Source organism: Xyrauchen texanus, chromosome 36 (genome assembly GCF_025860055.1).
Source record: "Xyrauchen texanus isolate HMW12.3.18 chromosome 36, RBS_HiC_50CHRs, whole genome shotgun sequence".
NCBI lineage: Eukaryota > Metazoa > Chordata > Actinopteri > Cypriniformes > Catostomidae > Xyrauchen > Xyrauchen texanus.
In genome coordinates, this window is record NC_068311.1 from 23,187,408 (window position 1) to 23,206,443 (window position 19,036).

The 19,036-nt window shown below is 41.7% G+C and overlaps 1 long non-coding RNA gene and 1 other non-coding gene across 2 annotated transcripts; both read right to left on the bottom strand.

Moving 5' to 3' along the window:
- Positions 1–13,377: 13,377 nt before the first annotated feature.
- LOC127629557 (uncharacterized) lies at positions 13,378–17,273 on the bottom strand. Its single transcript, XR_007968773.1, has 3 exons — positions 16,868–17,273; positions 16,198–16,343; positions 13,378–14,421 (listed from the first exon to the last, which is right to left on the bottom strand). It is a non-coding gene; the product is annotated as an uncharacterized LOC127629557 (long non-coding RNA).
- A 923-nt stretch (positions 17,274–18,196) lies between these two features.
- trnastop-uca (transfer RNA opal suppressor (anticodon UCA)) lies at positions 18,197–18,283 on the bottom strand. The gene has a single exon. It is a non-coding gene; the product is annotated as a tRNA-Sec (tRNA).
- Between the last annotated feature and the right edge of the window lie 753 nt (positions 18,284–19,036).

Here is a 19,036-nt window from a genome sequence, read left to right on the forward strand (position 1 = left end):
ACCACTCTGTACAATTGTAGTGAGCAGAAAAGCATCTCAGAATGCACAACATGTCGAACCTTGAGGCAGATGAGCTACAACAGCAGAAGACCACATCAGGCACTTTATTAGGACCATACTCTTCTTAAAAAAGTGCTGTGAGTGTACACATGCTTATTAGTTACCTACATTATTATAACTTCCCATCTCAAATATGGGCGGTTTATGTCCAAACTCCAACCAAATGTGCTTTGCAAAGGTTACATTTAAAATTAAAATTAAAAATTAAATGTATTCATTATTTTCTGACCCTCCTTTTGTTCTAAACCAATCTGACTTTATTTTTCGGTACACAAAGCGAAAAATTTAACAATCAAAACAATTCTCAGTGATGTCAAACAAAATGGCAGTGAATGGTGACCACCTGTTCAAGCTTCAAAAGTATGCAACAGTATAATTCAGAAGATTAATAAATTATTCAATTAGACTAATGCTTTGTTCTGAAGGCATACGATAAGACTTGGTGAGGAACAAAGCTACATTTAACTGACTGTTGCTCTCTGTACGTGTTCATGAGAGTGCAAGAGAGCAGCAGTTACGCTGCCTTTCATAAGATGGGAAGAAAACGACTCGGTTACTAACGTAACCTCGGTTCCCTGAGAGGAGGGAACGAGTATTGCGTAAGTAGCTTACGCTATGGGAAAACTCAGTTTCTCAAGAAATATTGAAGTCTTTATGTAAAACGCATTGCAGCTGCACAGCAGACAGCAATGAGCGAGGCAGCTCGGTCATTGGCTGTGCTGCAGCAACTTGCTCGAACCAATGACGGGGCGACTCTGAACGCGCGACCAATGAGCGCGCTTCACGCCCGCGCGCTCAGAGCCCGCCAAGATTGGCATGAGAGTTCTTTAGGTTCAATCGACTGAAGCGACTGACCAAGCACAAGCACGGCAGCTTACGCAGTACTCGTTCCCTCCTCTCAGGGAACCGAGGTTAAGTTAGTAACTGAGTCGTTCCCTCTCGAGAGGGCTCTCCTATTGCGTAAGTAGCTTATGCTATGGGAACACCATGCAAAACGCCGTGCATGCTGACTTCGCTCTATAAAGCCAGAGGCAGATGCCTGAGCCTTAAAGCAAAGTGATTATTCAACGAGCTGGCCAACGGCGAGCTATATAATGGGATAATACAGAGCACCTTTGCCCCAAGGTGGCCCATGGTGGGGCGCTCATTGTAAAAACACAAGCACATATCTTATGTACTGATTTTTCTATTTACTGATATGCATAAAAAAAAACCCTCTAAGTCAGTCAGAGACGGACCTTATAAGGGAGGAGATAATGCTCAGCATATACGTGCTCCAGTCCATTCTACAGTCAGGCTGATAGAATGTTGGAATGCAATGAGGGGACCTGTAGGTTATAAAACCTGATAAATGTCGAAGGCGAGGCCCAGCCTGCCGCCGCACAAATATCCTCAATGGGTATCCCACTCGACCACGCCCACGAGGAGGCCATGCTCCTCGTAGAGTGAGCTCTGACGCCTAAGGGGCATTGAAGGCCCTTGGCTTCATAAGCCAGCGCTATAGCATCTACTATCCAGCGCGATATTCTTTGCTTTGAAACTGCGAGACCTTTAGTGCGGCCGCCAAAGCATACGAATAATTGTTCCGTCTGTCTGAACGAGGCAGAACGTTCCAAGTATACTCTGAGCGCCCTGACCGGGCAGAGTAAATTAGCGTCGCTTTCGTCTGCTGGGGACGATAGCGCTGCCAGAGATATCACCTGTACTCTGAAGGGTGTGGAGAGCACTTTAGGAATATACCCGTGCTTTGGCCCAAGGACAACTCTGCAGTCGTTAGGTCCAAATACCAAGCAAGCAGCGCTTGATGACAGCGCGTGCAGGTCGCCCACTCTCTTGACTGAGGCGAGTGCCAGCAAGAGCGCAGTTTTGAGCGAGAGCTGTTTAAGGTGCACGGTTCGGAGAGGATCGAACGGGGCACTCTTGAGTGCGTCCAGGACCGTGGCCTGGTCCCAGATCGGTACCGAGGGGGGGCGAGGAGGGTTCATCCTCCTAGCGCCTCTTAGGAAATGAATGATTAGGTCGTTTTTCCCTAAAGAGCGTTCTTTATTAAGATTGTGTGACGCTGCTATGGCAGCCACATAGACTTTGAGCGTGGAGGGTGTGCGGCCCGCCTCCAGCAGCTCTTGCAAAAAGGCGAGTACGCTTGGTATCTCGCACGATTTGGGGTTCAAGCTCTTGGTATCACACCAGTCACTGAACACTTTCCACTTTTGGGCATATAAGCGCCTCGTAGAGGGCGCTCGTGCCTCAGTGATGGTTCTCAACACTCCGCTGGGGAGGTTCTCTGGAACCCGTTGAGGGGCCATGCATGAAGGGCCCACAGATCGGGGCGGGGTTGAAGAATCATCCCGTTGGCCTGCCTGAGGAGGTCCAGCCTCAACGGAATCGGCCATGGGGCAGATTGCATCATCTGCATTAGTTCTGGAAACCACGTCTGGTTCTTCCAGAGTGGGGCTACCAGGAGCACTGCACATTTCACCTCCCTGATCCGACTGATGACCTGAGGTAGCATCGCGATCGGGGAAAAGCATACAAGGGGCTGCTCGGCCAGACTTGGGCGAGCGCGTCCGTGCTCTTTGAGAAGAAAAGAGGGCAGTCGCATTTTCCCTGGAGGCGAAGAGGTCGACCTCTGCCTCGCCAAAGGTTTGCCATAACCACTGAACCGTCAGGGGTGGAGAGACCATTCTCCTGGGAGAACTTTGTCTCTGGACAGCATGTCCGCTCCCTGGTTCAGGACGCCTGGCACATGCGCTGCTCTCAGCGAGCGCAGGTTGTGCTGTGACCATAAGATGAGCTCCCTGGCCATAGAGTGCAGGGAGCTCGACCTGAGTCCACCCTGGCGATTTATATACAATACCACCGTCATGTTGTCCGTTCGGACCAGGACGTGTTCGTTTTTCAGGTACGGAAGCAGGGCTCTGAGAGCCAAGGCGACCGCTTTCATTTCCAGACAGTTTATATGTAGGCGCTTTTCCGGGTTTGACCAAAAACCGGAGACAGGCCTGCCCTCGTAAAGGGCCCCCCCATCCTATTTTGGAGGCATCTGTCGTGATCATTTTTCTCCGTGTGTTCACGCCCAGACTCACGCCGGTTTGATACCAGTCGACGGCCTTCCAGGGCGTCAGGGCTTTTATACAGCCGTGATTCGCTCTGATTAAAAAGTGGCCCAAGCCCCACGCGTGAGTGGGGACACGGCTCTTGAGCCAGCGTTGGAGAGGACGCATGTGCAACAATCCTAGCTGGAGTACAGCTGATGCCGAGGCCATGAGACCGAGCATCCTTTGAAATCGTTTTGACGCTCTGAATGATGTTGCAAGGCGCCGAATAGCGAGCGTGCACTCTGATGAGAGGTGCGCCGTCATCTGCACTGAGTCTAGCACTATTCCCAGAAAAGAGATACTCTGGCTGGGGGATAGCACGCTCTTTGCAAAATTGATTCTCAGACCCAGGCATTCTAGATGGCTGATAATCCAAGATCTGTGCGTCGTTAACTGACTCTCTGATTGTGCTAGGATTAGCCAATCGTCGAGGTAATTCAGTATTCGCACTCCCAGCTGTCTCGGGGGGAAAGTGCTGCGTCCATACATTTCGTGAATGTACGGGGGCCAATGATAGGCCGAATGGTAGTACTGTGTACTGGTATGACTGTCCCTCAAGCGAATCTCAGAAATGGCCTGTGATGAGGCGCTATCGGAATGTGAAAGTAAGCGTCTTTCAAATCCACTGATAGAAACCAATCCCGGGCGAACTTGCGTGAGGATATGTTTGGTCGATTAACATTCTGAACGAGCGAATCATTAAAGCTTTGTTCAGATGTCTGAGATCTAGGATGGGGCGGAGGCCACCGTCCTTTTCGAGGCAGAAAGTAGCGGCTGTAAAAACCCGCCTAGCTCATAGAGGGAGGAACAGTTTCTATAAGCCCTTCTCTATCAGTTTGAGCACCTCGGTGCGTAGAACATGTGAAACATCTTTCCTCACTTTCGTCTCGACCACCGCTGAAAAGCGGGGTGGTCTCTGGCGAATTGAAGCGAGTAACCGTGTTTTATTATGTTCAAAACCCATTTCGGCATGTCGGGATTTTTTCCCAGGCTTTTGCTCGCACAGATATGGGCTGAATGCTGGCTGGGGCGTGTCGCAGTGACGTATGGGCCCTGCCGGCGAGTTGCCTTGTGCTAACACTGAGCTTACAGCTCTCAGAGGCGCGGGAGCGCGCTGAGCAGCTTTGTTGAGTGCCGAGTGCAGGGGTGCGTGTGAGATTACAGGCACGCGCGCTATCTCCGTAATGCTCGCAGCATGAGCTGGAGAAATGTTTGAAACTTTATAGATAGTGTTTACGGGTGGGGGTGCATACATTGTAATAGGCACGCGCCACTTTCATAAAGCTTCCCGTTCTTAGCGGAGAGTTTCTTGGCTTGCACGTCGCATCTGTGATGCTCGCGGCATGAGCCAGAGAACTGTTTGAAACTGTATGGGCAACGCTTATGGGTGGGGGTGCATATACCGTAGTAGTCACGCGCGCCATTTTCATAAAGCCTCTCGCTCGAGGCTGGGGGTTTTTGGGCATGCATACAGTGTTTGTGTGTAGGGGTGCATGCATGACAGCAGGCACGCGCGCTACCTTTATAGTATTTCCCGCTTTTACTGGGGAAGTGTTTATAACTGTGGAAACAGTGCTTGTGTGTAGTGGTGCATACATGACAATAGGCACACGATCCACATTTATGGGGCGTCCAGCTTGAGCTGGGGAAGTATTCGGCACTGTTTGGACAGTATTGATATGTGGGAATGCGCACTTTAGTGTGGACACGTGACCCCTTAGTGACACAGGCAGAAAATGACTCTTTTTGTGATTTCTGTGTGTTGCCGTTAAAACGGCGTTTGACTGCAGTTGAGCAAGTTCTGTGACTGGCCCATTGACTGCTGTACAGACATTTCCAGCCGCCTGTAAGGGGACTGGGTAATGCCTTGCAGGAACCACTCGTCCAGCCGGCTGCGGGCGGGTTCTTCCGGAGAAGACCAGTCGAGCCCGAGGTCTTCCACGGCTTTGGACAGGATGCGGACGATCTCTGAGTCCATGCTGGTGCCCGTGCTCGTGTCCGCTAATGTCGACGGCGCGGGGTCGAAGGCCGAGCCCGGCCAGTCGTCGGATGCAGCGTCAATGGAAAGGCTGTCATCCTTTTCACCGTCGTCCCCTGAAGCGCAGAACGAGACGAGACCCACCGCTCCGGAGGGGTGCTGGTCTGCCTGCGTGAATTGAACTGGCGGCAGGGATTCCTCAGGTGGTGGTGAAGCCGCTCTGGCGGCCTCCGTGAGCGCCGCTTTTTCTTGCGCGGCTCGAACAGAGGGGATGGCAGCACGGTGGTAGCAGGCTCGTTCGCGGCGAAGGCGGCAAAGCGAGCGCGCAGCTCGGTGAGGCCCAGGGAGTCACATTCGGGGCATCCGCCTCAGTGAGAGCAGCTTCTGCGTGGTCAGGTCTCAGGCAGCGAGCGCAGAAAATGTGACGGTCCCCGTCAGGAAGAGGGCCTCTGCACGAGGCGCAGGTCGAAGGCATTTGAAACAACGCCTCGAATTTGCTCTTTTACTAAATGACAAAAAAGCGTCGCAGAGGCGAACACTTGCAAAGTAGCTTAGTAAAAGGATATCAAGGTGATGCGTGCCGGATGGCGTAGCAGAAGGCTTCTGTCTGCTGTGCAGCTGCAATGCGTTTTACATAAAGACTTCAATATTTCTCGAGAAACTGAGTTTTCCCATAGCGTAAGCTACTTACGCAATAGGAGAGACCTCTCGAGAGGGAACTTGATTTATGGGAGCAATTGGACCACAACAGAGATATTAACAAAAGAAAACACAACACAGCAGCACATAAACCAGAGAACCGAACTTATAAAACATATCTGCAGTGTCGAGGTCGAAGAGGAGGTACATTTCTATTACCAGCCTTATTTATATGAACTGGAGATCATTGTAAATTCAAAACAGTAAGACAGACCGTTATTGGCCTGCTCACCATAGATTTCAACTTAAATGAGCAGTACTTGAGCTATTTTAACAATTTCCAGTAACAAGCTACAATTTCCTACAACTAGAGGTGTAGCATCACAAATCACTACGTTTGCCACATTATATTGCAAATGCAACAATGGAGCCGAGGGAGTTATCAAAAACACATAATCTGTCTTCTCTCTCTTATATGTAGGCTTGGGAATCAGAATCATTTAAAGCTGAAGTGTGTAAATTTTTTTAAAGTGTTAAAATACTTTCTTCTATCCCAGCTTAATATATGGCTACAACTGTAAGACATTCATAGGTTAATGTAATTAAAACTGTAAAAACTGTGTCTCTGTGGCGCTATAAAAGTGTTTGAGCGACCACTTAGAATGTTCCTCAACCAATGGCATGATTTAATACTTGATTTATTTTTATACATTTATATTGTTTTAAATATCATTAAATTTCCCTGGCACTCTTTTCATTTCTTGAAAGAAGTAAAAAAAAATCTTGGCTGACTCTGAATAGGGAATGAATGGCAACAGTAACTGAAAACTATTGCGTTTGAATGATGATGCATCAATGCCCATAAGTGTCAGTGTAAGTTCAAGACGACATATTCAAACAATTACTGAGTGCAACTTTAAAAGAGCAACATGACTGTAGTTTACTTACTGAAAATTATGAGTAGCTTGTAGCTTTAGAAGTGACAGTTTTAAAGTAGCTTCCTGAAACACTGAATTTCATGGTAAATTTCCAGATTGTATTGGGGCAATTAGAAAAAGAGAAGTGCAATTACTTCCTCATTCATTGTGCTATTGTTTTGCTTTGCTGCACTTATCAGATACTATTTCTAGTGTTCAGAACAATACCCACACACATTCTCATGTCACAATCTCTGACAAAATACATATATACAGTACTGTGTAAAAGTTTTAGGCACTTGTGAAACATGTTTCATAGTGAGGATGTCTTCAAAAATAATGAAATAAATCGTTTTCATTTATCAATTAATGTCATACAAAGTCCAGTAAACATAAAAAAGCTAAATCAATATTTAGTGTGACCATCTTTGCATTTAAAACAGCACCAATTCTCCTAGTTAAACCTGAACACAGTTTTTCTTGGTTGTTGGCAGATAGGATGTTTCAAGCTTCTTGGAGAATTCACCACAGTTCTTCTATCTATTTAGGCTGTCTCAATAACTGCTGTCTCTTCATGTAATCTCAGACAGACATTATGTTCAGTAGGGGTCTGTGGGGGCCATGATATCTGTTTCAGGTCACACTGTTCTTCTATTCTGATTGTTTCTATTTGCAAAATACATTTTTGGGAGTCTAACATTTATATTTCCTATTGACACAATAAAGCTGAAGATATAAATAACTATCTTAAGACAAATGCTTTTGTGAAACATCATATGTGCCTAAAACCTTTACACAGTACTGTATATACACTCACCTAAAGGATTATTAGGAACACCATACTAATACTGTGTTTGACCCCCTTTCGCCTTCAGAACTGCCTTAATTCTACGTGGCATTGATTCAACATTCTTTAGAAATGTTGGCCCATATTGATAGGATAGCATCTTGCAGTTGATGGAGATTTGTGGGATGCACATCCAGGGCACGAAGCTCCCGTTCCACCACATCCCAAAGATGCTCTATTGGGTTGAGATCTGGTGACTGTGGGGGCCATTTTAGTACAGTGAACTCATTGTCATGTTCAAGAAACCAATTTGAAATGATTCAAGCTTTGTGACATGGTGCATTATCCTGCTGGAAGTAGCCATCAGAGGATGGGTACATGGTGGCCATAAAGGGATGGACATGGTCAGAAACAATCCTCAGGTAGGCCGTGGCATTTAAACGATGCCCAATTGGCACTAAGGGGCCTAAAGTGTGCCAAGAAAACATCCCCACACCATTACACCACCACCACCAGCAGCCTGCACAGTGGTAACAAGGCATGATGGATCCATGTTCTCATTCTGTTTACGCCAAATTCTGACTCTACCATCTGAATGTCTCAACAGAAATCGAGACTCATCAGACCAGGCAACATTTTTCCAGTCTTCAACTGTCCAATTTTGGTGAGCTCTTGCAAATTGTAGCCTCTTTTTTCCTATTTGTAGTGGAGATGAGTGGTACCCGGTGGGGTCTTCTGCTGTTGTAGCCCATCCGCCTCAAGGTTGTGCATGTTGTGGCTTCACAAATGCTTTGCTGCATACCTCGGTTGTAACGAGTGGTTATTTCAGGCAAAGTTGCTCTTCTATCAGCTTGAATCAGTCGGCCCATTCTCCTCTGACCTCTAGCATCAACAAGGCATTTTCAGCCCACAGGACTGCCGCATACTGGATGTTTTTCCTTTTCACACCATTCTTTGTAAACCCTAGAAATGTTTGTGTGTGAAAATCCCAGTAACTGAGCAGATTGTGAAATACTCAGACCGGCCCGTCTGGCACCAACAACCATGCCACGCTCAAAATTGCTTAAATCACCTTTCTTTCCCATTCTGACATTCAGTTTGGAGTTCAGGAGATTGTCTTGACCAGGACCACACCCCTAAATGCATTGAAGCAACTGCCATGTGACCATGTGAGTTGATTAGATAATTGCATTAATGAGAAATTGAACAGGTGTTCCTAATAATCCTTTAGGTGAGTGTACATTTTTATTTAGTTTTCTCAGATCAGGATGTACATTTTTTGTTATTGTTTGTTTGTTTGTTTTCTGAGAAGATATTCCCCGCACCCCATTCCACATGACTCACTGACCTTTAGAAACTATACTGCTAATGTTAGCACATACTGTATGTCAGGTGACCTCTCTCTCTCTCTCTATCTCTCTCTCTCTCTGTGTGTGTGTGTGTGTGTGTGTGTGTGTGTGTTCTTTGGATATTGTGCAACTTCAGATTAACCAGATTTCACATTGTATAGCTCTGCAGAAATATTGCCTCATGGAATGTCCAACATTAGGAAATTGCTCCATTCATTATGTTTAATACAGAGCACATCCAGTTTCAAGAGTATTTTATGGTTTCAGGCATTTCAAATATATCACAGTCACAATAAAATTATTTTGACAGTGAAAGAATGCACACTAGTGACAGTAGTAACTACATGTTTTACATATTTTAGTAATGTTCATTGTTTTTTATCTGTTTATGTTATTGAGAGCAGTATTGGTACTACTGAGAGAAGTTGAAATTACTCAAAAGAGAGACTATAGGTGCGTACACACTGCCAGCGACATCGCGCGCGACAGCGACTCAATACCATTCATTTTCAATGCGAGCACAGCGACTTCCAGCTGTCACTACTCGATCCGTCGACACGAGCTGTCGCGACCGTTGGCGCTAGATGTGGGCGTGTCCAGCGACGCGACAAAGTTGAGAAAAGTTCAACTTTGGAGCGACTAACGGAAGCGACAGCCAATAGGAGAGAAGACGGGAGAGCTCACGTGATCCTTTATCTCTCTCTCAGCTCCTGCAGTAACGGAAAGGTGGATGAAAGGCTAATTCTTGCTGTTAGAAATTTTCCAGTGCTTAATATGTCTCTTCCCACGTACAAGGACATTTTTAAGAAAAATACTGCGTGGAAAGGTGTATCTGAGATCGCGGGGATTTTATGGACCCAGACAGACCGGCATTTGCATTTTCGCCGCAGATAAACAGCCGCTATGGCAAACAGCACGCCTTGTTTCTCATTCATCTTTGATATAAAGCATTTTATGTACTGATTCCATTTATATTTAGTCTTTTCCCTCCAAAATGTTTGTTTTTAGTGGCAAGAAAAGATATTCGCTGTCAACAGCAATGGAGTGGCATCCGTGAATGTCATTTATAAACGTTACTAGGCAACCAGTAGTGGGAACACCCACTAGCGACTTCACCGCCAGCCACTGGCGACCTGCAGCGATAAAGTCGCTGGCAGTGTGTACGCACCTTATGTGCTCTAATTATTTGAATTCTTGGATGTAAAGCAATACAAAACACGCGGTGATAAATATTATGAACAGTAGTATGCTACACTGTTGTGCAATTCCATTTAGTGGTGCTAGTGTCACAGAAATTAAATACACGGATGAGCCAAAACATCATGAGCACTCACAGTTGAAGCGAAACAAATAACATTGATCTCCTAACAAGGCCACATGTCAAGGTCTGGATAGATTTGATGGTAAGTGAACAATCAGTTCTCATAGTCATTGTGTTGAATGCAGGAGAAATGTGCAGGAGTAAAGACCTGAGCTACTTTCACAAGGGTCAAATTGTTTTGGCCAGACGACTGGGTCAGAGCATCTCTGAAACGACCAGGCTTGTGGGGTGCTCCTGGTCAGCAGTGGTGAGAACCTACTGACAGTGGTCCGAGGAGGGACAAACCACAATCTGGCAACAGGATGTTGGGCTATCCTGTCTGGTCCGAACCGTTATAAAGTCTACTGTGGCACAAGTCACAGAAAATGTTAATGATGGTTACGGGAGGATTGTGTCACAACACACAGTGCATTGCACCCTGCTGCGTATGGGGCTGCATAGTCGTAGACCGTTCAGTGTGCCCTTGATGACCCCTGTCCACCTTGGAGCAGTGGAAGAAGGTCACCTGGTTCGATGAGTCTTATTTTCTTTTACATCACGTGGACGGCTGTATACGTGTGTGCCATTTACTCGGGAAAGTGATGGCACCAGGATGCACTGTGGGAAGACGACAAGCCAGTGGAGGGAGTGTGATGTTCTGGGCAATGTTCTGCTGGGAAACCCTGGGTCCATTCATGTGGACATCAATGTGACAAGTGCCACCTACCTAAACATCGTTGCAGACCAGGTACACCCCTTCATGGCAATAGTATTTCCTGATGGCAGTGGCCTCTTTCAGCAGGATAATGTGCACTGCCACACTGCACACATTGTTCAGGAATGGTTTGAGGAACATGATGAAGATTTCAAGGTGTTGCCCGGGCTTCCAAATTCCCCAGATCTCAGTCCAATTGAGCATCTGCTGGATATGCTGGACCAACAAGTCCGATCCACGGCTGCTCCACCTCGCAACTTACAGGACTTGAAGGATCTGCTGCTAATGTCTTGGTGCCAGATACCACAGCACACCTTCAGGGGTCTTGTATTGTCCATACCTCGGTGGGTCGGCGCTGTATTAGCCGCACGCGCAGGACCAACATCATATTTGGTAGGTTGTCATAATGTTTTGGCTCATTGGTGTACACAGCATTAAGTGATTCGTTTCATGTAAATGAACTGGTTAAAATAAATTATTCACTTATATTTAGCGTTGGGAACTCCAGTTTATTTTAGAAAGTCAGTGCATTTGGACAGGTCACTAAATGATTCACTAAGATCATGCAATCATAAATATTTGAACAGTAGTATGCTACATTGTAGTCACATGACCTCATCATATTGTAAATAGCATCCAGTTATCATCTTGTAAATGGAAAGTTATTTAACATTTTCTATTGTGTATTGAAGGTGAGGTTAAGCGCATTATATTGTGGGATATAATATACTGTGCAGTGTGCTCTGTTGCATACTGCACATGTTGGGCAAGGAAAACTCATCTGAGTGTTCAAAGCATACAAGACATTTGTATACTACACACATTATACATTTGGCAGAAATAGTAAGAGTAGTATCTTAGCATGCTATCCTAAACATACCCATACAGGACAATTGTATATTGAGAACAATATAAGTAATGTGGAGAAAGGAAGAATAGTCTATCAGTATGGTAACTTGTATGCACTTTTGTTAATAATGACAGTGATGCATGAAAATGGATCACATTTCTATTTACTAAATACAACTAATACAACTAAAATAAACAACATGTATACATGTTATATATCTAAACTGTGTGGAACAATGGATCATTTAAAGTTAACCAATTTTTTTAAATTCTCTCAAAACCTATATTTCAGCTCTGTCCATACAATGCAGGCAAATGCTGGCCAGAACTTTAAAGGTCCAAAAAGCATATAACAGCAGTGGCAGCATATAATGTAAGCAATCCATAAGACTATAGTGGTTTAATCCATGTCTTCAGAAGAGATGTGATGGGTGTGGGTGAGAACCAGATCAATATTTAAGTCCTTTTTTACTATAAAACTCCATTTGCAGATTCTTCTAATTTTGTTTTTTATTCTTTGTGCGTATCGCCACCTACTTGGCAGGGTTTATGATTTATAGATGGAATAAATCACTGGAGTTGTGTGGATTACTTTTATGCTGCTTTTATGTGCATTTTGGAACTTCAAAGTTCAGGCCACCATTCACTTGCATTGTATGGACCTACAGAGCTGAGATATTCTACCGAAAACCTTTGTGTTCAGCAGAAGAAAGAAAGTCAGACACATCTGGGATAGCATGAGGGTGAGTAAATGAAGAGAGAATTTTCATTTTTGGGTGAATTATCCCTTTAAACAAAACGAATTTCGTAACGAAAGCGGCCAAAAAGCTGAATGGAAACTTTTGTATGCAAATGAGCTGTTACGTGTATATAAAAAGAATACTTGATTGATTTGAAGTTAATATGAATAAATAATTGGCAAACTGTACACTATTGGATTTAGCAGCATTTGAAAACTAAACTTCCAAATAAAAAAATACAAAATAAAAAAAATGTATAAATATAATTAGACACGTCTTGACGTTGTTATGGCAACTAGATAACTAGCGAATCGAAAGAGAGTTCAAGTGTGTTACTTTGATGCCCAAAATAGTGTCGCTTGCGTCAAAAATAAAATCACTCCGAGTAAATATCTTCGAATTTCTGAAGGTCACAAGCGGATGTGTCAAATATAAAAATGTTAATTTAGTTAACACGCGTTTTATTTATTTACTTATTTAATTCCAGTTCGAGTCCACATGTCCCAAATCTTTTCACTTTCTGACATGTACGTCCTCAAATAAAGAGGTAAGAGATTATTCATTATTAGAAATTATTAAAAACATTTAAGTAAGCAATTGTTATAATGTGTAAATCTGTAGGCAGTGATCCAACTGGCACAGAGGTTCTGGGGGTGGTTAATTGTCCCTTTTCTGTGTATTTCTATTGTTCCTGACTTTTAAGTGTAGGGGAGGCCGGGGTTGGTTGGCACACTTTTCATTCTTTGTTAAATATCTCTGATGGAACAAACGTTAAGATATCCCAACTATGTACAAATGAAAGGTTAGGTTCTTAGGTAAGCACAAACACATTCAATGTCACCAAATGTATATTGAGTTTTATTAAAGATTAACATTTTGGTTTGCATTTGTGCCAACCAACCTCATATTGGGGTCGGTTGGCACAGGTTGTGGGGTTGGTTGGCACTTGGCACATTGTTAAAACATGAAAGTTTCAGAAGAGAGGAGAAAAACAAACAAAAGTATATTTTAAACTAGGACTCAACACATGTTTGTTTTTTTATCATTAATATTGTGATTCGTGTCCATCTGTGGGGTTGGCAGGGAGGCGTCCCTGACCGCTGCCCCTCCTCCAGGAGATGTTCCGGGATTAATGAGACAGGACATCCTGGCTGATGACCCCATAGCTGGACAACTGAAGGCAGGTGGTACGGCAGGCAGTAAGGCCCAGCCGGTTTAGACATTTACCTGTGCATCTGATTGAAATTAATACGATTATATTAATATTATTAGGATTGATATATGATTAAATTATGGTTTGGAATATGAAGATTTGTTTTAATCACATAAATGATAGGAACTAATTGTAATAGTAGTCTGGCTTGAACCATGTGTAGGTGTAATGATGATACAATTATTATTCATTTTTAAACATTATATTATGTGTGTGTATGTAAAGGTATTAAGATAGTAAATAGTGTGTATAAAGATTATGAATTGTTATCTATTATGGTTTTACACATAATATGCTAACCATCCCAAAATAAATGTGCCATCCTACTCTTTTTGTAAATGATTAATCAAGATCACGCCACACTTTAAAAATTGAATTTTAAAATACAATATAAAAGTTATATCAAACAGTAATACTATTTTGCAGCATTACTAATGTTCAAGGTAGTATTTTTAAACAATATAATGCATCTAAGGTGAAAAAGAAGCATCAATTTCTTTTTAAGAACAAAAATGCCTTAGAGGCATTATGTGCATATTTCTGAATCAATTTAATATTATTTACAGAATACAAGCACAGCTGCTGATATTAATACAAAATAAATACATTATTGTGGCTTCCCTAATAATCTCAGTGCATTACAGTTAAATTAACAACAGATATCAAGGAAGACAATTTAACGTTGTCTTCTCTACAATTTGAGTCTCTGAGAGCTTCTTGATGGCTAGCTTCTTCACAAGCTTCTCCACCAAACTCTTGTGAAGAGGCTCTGGATCCTGGGAAAGATAAAACGGAGAAAGGTTTTGTGGAACACTGATCGAACAAATACAGTTAACATCAGGGATGACAGTTAGCCCTCGGCCAGCACCAAATGTGTGAAAATATTAAATAAAACTCACTCGCCAGTGACCAGTAACTTTCTAAGGAATTGCAAACATAGTGTATTTGAATGGTAGTCAAACACCCACTAATGTTAGCGTTGTATACTAAAGAAAACATCTGCTGGAAAACTTAAGTAAATAAATCATTTAAATTATAAAATAATTTTTGACCTCCAAAACTGTATTTGAAGACACATATGCAGAATATTTTACACATTAAAAGGATAGTTCACACAAAATGAACTAATAAATCTCCACTTTCGCATTTTTCTTCTTTTGTTTTTTGGCAATTCACATTCTTCGAGCATATCTCCACCTACTGGGCAGGAGAGAGGAGTTATTGTAAAAAATGACTTAACTATTGTTCTGTTTCTCACCCACATTTATCATATCGCTCCTGAAGACATGGATTAAACCACTGGAGTTTTATGGATTATGCTTTTTTAACTTCAGAGTTCTGGCTACCATTCACTTGCATTGTAAGAACCAACAGAGATTAAATATTCTTCTTAATTTTCGTTTGTGATCAGCAGAAGAAAGAAAGTCATACATGTCTTAGATGGCATGAGGGTGGACGTTTTGTTCTACAGCATAAATGACATATTTTCATACCTCAAACCTTAATTTTTGGCCACCATAAAAAAAAGAATTATGTAATTCAATACAGCTTTAAAATTCACGTTTGAGGTATGACTGTGTGTCATTTCTGGTGTTTTTTAAACACCATAATTAAAAAAAAATTCACCAGGGTAAAGATCAGTGTTTTTACCAGACGTAAAAGCATTGCACACTTAAGATCCATTCCAAACTTGTTCAAATCTTGCTTTGGGCTCTGATTATGAAAAAGATTTACAGAAGCTATGAACCAAATTTTGCTGTAAACTGAGGAGTCAAGGTGACTGATTTTTATAAATGGAATAATAATAATAATTTGCATTCATAAAATGGAAAAAAAACACATTTAAAAAAATTATTTCGACTCGATTAAAATCGAGGTTACAGTGAGGCATTTACACTGGAAGTGAATGGGTTACATTTTTGGCGGGGTTTAAGGCAGAAATGTTTAGCTTATAATTTAACACATTTGCTTACATTAATTCTTCTGTTCAAACTTGTGTATTATTTGAGCTGTAAAGTTGTTTAAATCATAGTTTTTACAATCATTTTACAGTGTTACATCGTCATGGCAACAAAGTTGATAAATTGGATTTGCACTTAATATCTCAACAGTGATATCTCAATATCAAGTGTTTGTCATTTTGGACTTACACTGACACATAGTGGTTTGGATGCAGCATCATTTAAAATCAATAGTTTCGGTTTCAGATACAACTGTAGAAATGTAGCATTCACAGTCAGCCATGATTACTTTCATCAATGAGTGAAAGTGTCAAATAAAAGGATGGATACTGAGATTAAGAGGAGTAGTTTTAGCTGGTGATGTGATTTTAAGATGGCCGCCCCCATGTGGAGACCCCATTCATGTAGAATAAAACAGCTTTTATAAGGTTACTGATATGACTGGAGTCTTCATCTCACATAAGTGGTCATGATTTTATACATACCTTTCAAAATTACAATTAATTTATTTTGGAGTAAACCTTTTTAAGAGAGAGAGAAAAAAAACTGAATACACCTTTAAAAGTCTTCTGTAGTTCTCTTTTATCTTACCTTGTCATTGTTGGCATATCTAAAACCAGATATCCAGCCTTCTCCACCCCAGATCCCATCCTGTGATTCTGGCGGCTAGTAAATTGGAACAGGCACATCCTGCACTCACTCTCTGTGGCCGGTTTTAGGATTGACACTGTGGTGTCCTGCAGAGAGCAGTGACGTGCGGTGATGTCTTAAAGAGGCTAGGCACTGAGTTATGAAAGCCAGATTACCTGATTTATTGTTTAAGCTAATAATACGTAATAACAGTGAACGTTACGCACAAGCGCGGCATATCAAGAAATGTACAAATCAAGGATGAACCAGACTTGTGGTGGTACAAATCAGGATGACTTATTTGTCAAAAAATAAAAATAAAAATCAGGATGTATATCGTGTACTCTCTCTCTCTCTATCACAGACACACACACACACTCACACTGACACAGTGAACGTTACGCTCAAGCGCGGCATATCAAGAAATGTATGTATTTTATATGTGTGTATATATAATATATACGATTTTGTTAATATATCTTCATTAGATATTATTATACAAAATTCAGTAGTCAAAACACAGAACATATAACAGAACATAAGTTGTTTATTTTTTACAACATTATGTGCTTATTTTTTTATGTGCAATCTTCATCTTTATAACAGAAGATACAATACAACAATCCTTTACCTTTTCATTGTGGTAGGTTATATACAGCTTCCTTTGGTCGTCAAGTGCAAGGTCGATCCGAGATTTTCCAAAGGTTTTCAGTGTAATTTGACACTGGATGTGAGCTGACGACTTTTCATGCTTGGTTAAAGCTGCTGGCAGGTTGTTCAAATCACAATATCCTGCTGAAGTCCAAACAGTCTGACTGGTTGAAAAAAGCAGGCAGGGATAGCAGTACAGCCGCTGATTGTTAGCACAGCCACATAGCCAATCTTTTCTTACATACCATCAGTTTGAAATGATCGGATAATTTTTGGGCCCTTTTGCTGTACTAGTCCATCTAAGGCTGGCGTAGACCTCCCTCTTGCAATTAACTCATATTTGGAATTAAAATCGAGCTTGGAAAAATTTCTTAATTCCGTGATTACGGCCGGTGTTCTGTCATTTTGATTTTGAATTTGGCGGGGATTAGGCATGTACGCTAGCTGTGGTGTAATGACGTTAGCTACGCAAATGTCCAGGAATATCTCGATTTTAATTGGTCCATGTCTGATACGTAACGGAGATGATTACAGGCATAACATATTTACGTCAAAAGGCACAGCAGATTTGTGCTTTTGCCGTACATGTTAAAGAATACAGGATCGAAGTGCGCATGCGCAACATGGGTTTTCCGCTTGTCGTCTGCAATGAATGTACCGTAAAAGCACTGCTTATTCTACCATATGTTTTTAGTTGATTATGCGTAACTGCTACATTTGTCATCATAACGTCTAAACAATTGGAATAACACACATATTGCATATATAAATCACAAGAATAAAAAGTAAAAATACAAATACAAGTTTATTATTTAATAAACATTTTATTTTTGAATTTTGGCAGGGTAGGCAGTGCCTAGTTTGCCTACCCAGACCGCACGTCAGTGGCAGAGAGGTAGTGCTGGGGTAGACAGTATAGATGTCTTTCTGCAGCTTCAAGGCTTCCCATGTTTTTGGTGGATACTGAAGTAGAGGCATTTTACTCAGACTGAGGGACAAAACCTTAAACAAACAATAATCAAACACCATAAGCTATCCACATACATTAGACTATCTATAAATGAACCTAAAATCTTGATGTTGTTTAAATCTATATCTATATTTCAACTACTACATTACAGTGGAGCTTCAAACTGGCAAAAGAAAGCAAGCAAAAAAATACAAATAATAATAATGCAATATGTACATATGGTTAATATCCTTAATTAGGAATCATGCGACTAAAAGTACTTGTTCAACTCTCACATTTTAATTTCAGATAGCGAACCTCCCCATACTAAACACTTCAACGAGCCAGATTATTATTATACGCCCGTAAGGTGGAATTGAACCACTCTGCCGCTAAGCAGCTACAGGTTTGAAGCCTGCACCCCGGACCACCGAGGTTCATCCGGGCAAACTGAAAGTAGAAAGCGTGTCAAAATAAAGGTCGTTAATCTATTATGTTTTACATCTACGGTGAGTCCAATTTAAGAGAGTGTATCTAATAGCAAATATCACTTGTTTTTATTATACTTTAAATGTTATGAGATAATTCATTTGTGGTAATTGAAGAAATTTGGAGATATTCTAAATAAAAAACATTGTTGTGTCATATGCAAATCGTTTACTTGCTATTGGTTCAAAACGTGGGCGGAGTTGGACGTTACTGTTGCATGTTATAATCTCATTGTTTTCTTAATCAGTAAAAAGTTTCTTAAATATTATCTACAACTTTATTCCCTGTTAATTAAAACCAAAACAAATATACTAGCCTCCGCTTATGAGCTTCATTGTATACTGACAATGTAAGAGAGGTTAAAATGATAAATAACAAATGTTATACAATACACAGATTGTTTGTATTGTTGTTCAGGAATAATTTATTTCTAGTCAAACAATAAATCTGATGGCTGACAAATGAAATTCGACTCGACCCTCCTTTTCTTTAAAAAGCAAAAATCTGGGTTAGAGTGAGGCATTTACAATGGAAGTGAATGGGGACAAATTTTTGGAGGGTTTAGAGGCAGAAATGTGAAGCTTATAATGCTATAATCAATAATATTAATTTTTCTGTTAAAACTACTCATGTATTATTTGAGCTGTAAAGTTGTCATTTTTAGTCATGTTAGGGTTTGTTTACATTACTTTGTCATGGCAACAAAGTTGT